The following is a 5,000-nucleotide window of genomic DNA, read 5'->3' as shown; positions in this document are numbered from 1 at the left end:
AAAATCACCAATTAGCATCAGTGTGCGGCAGCTAGACAAAATGAGTTGCAAATCGGTTGTGTAAATGCTTACGGATGTGAAAGATAAATAGTTCGTTTCAATTTAGATATCACCGTGACTCCTTCTTCCCAGAGAAATGTCGAGGTTTAAATGTATCACGAGTTCCTGACTAATATAATCCAGCATTTGTACGTCTTTTCCTTAGTTAATCTATACTTTTCCTCACTTTCTTACTCTTCCCAAACATTTTGCCTGGATCACTTTGAGTTTTTAAATCTGTATGCACTAGAAGAGATATATTTAAGCTCCAAATAAAATGTCCTTTGGGTACCCTCGAACCAGCAATTTACGCAAAAACTTGAGTTAAATTTAGTAGGAATAAAGAAGGAAACTGCCCGGTAGGGCCCAGCCTTGAGGAAAACAAAATTGCGCAACGGCGACAAAAAGCTGCGCGCAGGATCGATATGTGTAGGCCTATGCATATATGTGGTAGTATTACACAATTACCAATAGGCCTGCGCCGTAAGTCAATACGATCGGAATTTTCCGTAAGCTGCAAATAGCCATTCAACAATGAAAGCCATTTTTTTTAAAAAGGGCATTTGCCGCCAACAATTGTTTAGGTTCTGTGATACCAATAGCCAAGTTCTTATTTTTAGCTTGACGATGATTCATACAAATTCAGATATTGCAGACATTAGTAAGTAACGTTGGTCGCACATAACACATAATAAACTTTGGAGAACGAAAAGCCGAATACATTCTGCAATAGTGACCCAGTCTTCGTACCAATTCTAGGATATTCATACCCATGTGACTTGTGATATTTTTCTACATCCCGGTTGTATTTATCCTGTTGACTGTATTTTAGTGTGTGTGTGTGTGTGTGTGTGTGTGTGTGTGTGTGTGTGTGTATGTGTGTGTGTGTGTGTGTGTGTGTGTGTTTGTGTTTGTGTGTGAGAGAGGATTGCACAAGATCTCCTTCAGGGACAACTACACCATCAACAAAATAGACAGTGTGTGTGTTGTATCTCACAGAGCCCTAGATAACGAGGAAGGGCGGTGTCTAAGGCTGCATTGCTCTCAAAGCCAATTGATCTATCAGTCACATTTTTTCAATTGACATTTTCGTCTTCAGGGGTAACGCGACACCCGCTCAAAAGGAACGCGCCCCCTTCATCAATCCGGCGGAAATGGGAGGTTTCAATAGAAAATTACACAACAAACAGAAGAGGCAACAGCACCTTGTTCATGCGCGACACAAACCCTAATCTATTATTCAATCGGAATGCATGTATTGCTGTCATGCATACTTTACAGTATTCAATCTATATCGTACCTGTCAAAACGTATAGCAGTCAGGCATGTTTGAGCATCGTTTTTAACACAATCATCCATCATCAATCACTGTTTAGTCGTGTTTACTCGGCCATCAAATTGACACTAGTGATCTAGTCAAATGCAAAATAAAACAAGTCGCGAAAGGCGAAATTACTACATTTAGTCAAGCTTCCGAACTCACAGAATGAAACTGAACGCACTGCATTTTTTCACTAATACCGTATTGCTGATATAGCATTGTCAGTCCCCGGTGTAGCAGCCTATTTTGACACAGCCCAGTTTGACCGGGAGGTCATTCTAGGCTAGCCTATTTTGATCAGGAGGTCATTCTGGGCTAGTCAGTTTTGACTCCCCCCTCCCCCCTAGTCAATTTTGACCCCCCTTCAAACTTTTAGAATGAGATGGGGAGACCGGGGCTAGTCCGCCCCCGGGGCACATCCGTCTTTGTCTGTTTATTCTTACGTTTGCCACCTTTTAGTCATTCACACCATGTGAGAGTGGTGTCCCTTCTACCCACCATATCCTGCAGAAGTTCAAAGGTTGCGCGCCCATGTATCGTGAGTACAGATCACAAAAAGTGGTTTTCTTCATTTTTTGTAACATGAATGCATTGGAGTTGACTTAGGTTTTGATGCATTACCTCTGAGAACAAATATTTAGTCTTGGTGTCGAATGAAAGTGCGTTAATTTAAGGTCGAGTTCTGACGAAAGTTTTGCTTCTTCCTTCCCATGTTGTGCTCGCTATCTGGCACTAGAATTGCCTGCCCGTGCGGGGGCAAGTCCGCCTATTTGTCATGGGGCATGTCCGCCGTGAGCAGTATGTACAACACATGTGCATGCGAACATAAAAACTGTCTGCACATTGATATCAGCTACACATTTGTCTTGATGTAAAATAAAACAAGTCGCGTAAGGCGAAAATACAACATTTAGTCAAGTAGCTGTCGAACTCACAGAATGAAACTGAACGCAATGCAACGCAGCAAGACCGTATACTCGTAGCATCGTCAGTCCACCGCTCACGGCAAAGACAGTGAAATTGACAAGAAGAGCGGGGTAGTAGTTGCGCTGAGAACGATAGCACGCTTTTCTGTACCTCTCTTCGTTTTAACTTTCTGAGCGTGTTTTTAATCCAAACATATCATATCTATATGTTTTTGGAATCAGGAACCGACAAGGAATAAGATGAAAGTGTTTTTAAATTGATTTCGAAAATTTAATTTAGATAATAATTTTTATATATTTAATTTTCAGAGCTTGTTTTTAATCCAAATATAACATATTTATATGTTTTTGGAATCAGCAAATGATGGAGAATAACTTACTTACTTACTGCCTTTCACGCCTGGTGGCGTGTAGGGCAGCGACAAAGGACGATGGAGAATAAGATGAACGTAAATTTGGATCGTTTTATAGAAATATTTTTTTTACAATTTTCAGATTTTTAATGACCAAAGTCATTAATTATTTTTTTAAGCCACCACGCTGAAATGCAATACCAAAGTCCGGGCTTCGTCGAACAATACTTGACCAAAATTTCAACCAATTTGATTGGAAAATGAGGGCGTGACAGTGCCGCCTCAACTTTCACGAAAAGCCGGATATGACGTCATCAAAGACATTTATCAAAAAAATGAAAAAAACGTATGGGGATATCATACCCAGGAACTTTCATGTCAAATTTCATAAAGATCGGTCCAGTAGTTTGGTCTGAATCGCTCTACACGCACGCACACACACACACACACACACACACACAGACAGACACACATACACACACACATACACCACGACCCTCGTCTCGATTCCCCCCTCGATGTTAACACATTTAGTCATAACTTGACTAAATGTAAAAAGCAGTCTTCTAGTTCATCAAACTCGCCAGTTATGCTACCAAAAGCATAAAAGTAGGCGGACTAGCCCCGGTCTCCTCGCCAGTTATGCTACCAAAAGCATAAAAGTAGGCGGACTAGCCCCGGTCTCCCCAAACGTAATTTTTTGTTACATTCTTTCGTATTTTGTCATTGGCATTTTCGAACCTGAATATTGAAGGGAATTAAAAAAGCTTTCACACTAAAGCCTGCCCACTACTAGTCTTGTACATACTATGGGATGAGAGCGGCGGACTTGCCCCACCCTGTAGGCGGACTTACCCCGACTTGGGGCAAGTTCGCCGACGTTAGGGTAGGTCTACTTAAAGCAGTATGTACTTCTTCTTCTTCTGCGTTCGACGGTTAAAGCAGTATGTACAACAAATGTTCATGCGCACATAAAAACTGTCTGCACAATGATATCAGCTACACATTTGTCTTGATGTAAAATAAAAAATCAGTCTTCTAGTTCATCAAACTCGCCAGTTATGCTACCAAAGGCATAAAAGTAGGCGGACTAGCCCCGGTCTCCCCTACATTAAGACCTTTAGAAACAATAGTTATGCATATATGTATACAACTACGTATATCTAAGGTTTGGGGGGATGTGTCATTCTGGGCTAAAATCAGCTAGCCCAGAATGACCCCCCGGTCAAAACTGACTAGGCCAGTCAGTTTTGACCCCCTCCTTCAAACTTTAAGAATGAGTACTTTACGACCTTTTAAAACGAATTGAATGTAAATGTGGACAATATTTGTTGCAAAATGATATTGCCCAACAACAACAAAATTGAGAAAGAAAAAAAATTCTTAAAAGTTTCGACGCTTCCCTTCAAACTTCAAGAATAAGTACATTAGGACTTCAAAGGACGAAATGTATGCATATATGTATGCTTCTATGTATCTCAACAGGTTTGCAGGGATGTGTCATTCTGGGCTAGCCATATTTGACCCCACCCCAGTCAGTTTTGACCTCCCCTTCAAACTTCAAGAATAAGTACGTTAGGACCTTTTAAAACGAAATATATGTTTATGTGCACAATATTTGTTGGTAAAAAAATCTTCTTTTTTGTTTAAAAAACAGGAGAAAAAGTGTCAAAACTTGACTAAATTGTTTTTAAAAGTACTTCTGAAAAGTACAAACTTCTGATTAAATGCTCAGAAATGTTCTTTGAAGCACACTTCATACAATCTAGTGAGGTTTCTTCCCGTTCCCGTTTATACCGCTGCAAAACTGACGCAATATCTTCCTGTGTCCTATCTGTGTCATCCCCATTACTTCATACACATGTTTGTGTTAATAGTTTATTCTTCTCTAAGAACGCGCTGCGCACAGAAATGCTCTGCACACAGTATTTACACATTTGCAAGCGTTCTAAATTATCCTGTTCGGCGGCCATACTTATTGGAAGGCTTCCACGGTAACGGCATATCAGATTATGTCATCAAGTTAATGATTCTGCTCCGAAAGTCACATCTGATACACTTTGGCCTCGAGATGTTTATCTCGCTAGGAAGCAAATTGTGTGATTTTGTAAAGACCAACCCGCCCGTGTCTCACACTCGTTAACAACGCGACATCCCTCAGTTGTGAACATTTACAAGAAATCAACAGCCTGGGTGATTCCTGTCCCGAGAAGTATTTTGTTGCGGAATGATTCTAATATGTTATACCCTTACGTCGAATATAATAATTTAGCAAAAAATCACACACCTACACACCTGAAATCTACTCTACAGAGGAAGCAGGCATGCAGTCAATACAATATGATTGCATTTGAAAGCTTA

This window comes from Littorina saxatilis, linkage group LG8 (genome assembly GCF_037325665.1).
Source record: "Littorina saxatilis isolate snail1 linkage group LG8, US_GU_Lsax_2.0, whole genome shotgun sequence".
Classification (NCBI taxonomy): domain Eukaryota; kingdom Metazoa; phylum Mollusca; class Gastropoda; order Littorinimorpha; family Littorinidae; genus Littorina; species Littorina saxatilis.
This window is presented reverse-complemented; position numbering follows the sequence as displayed.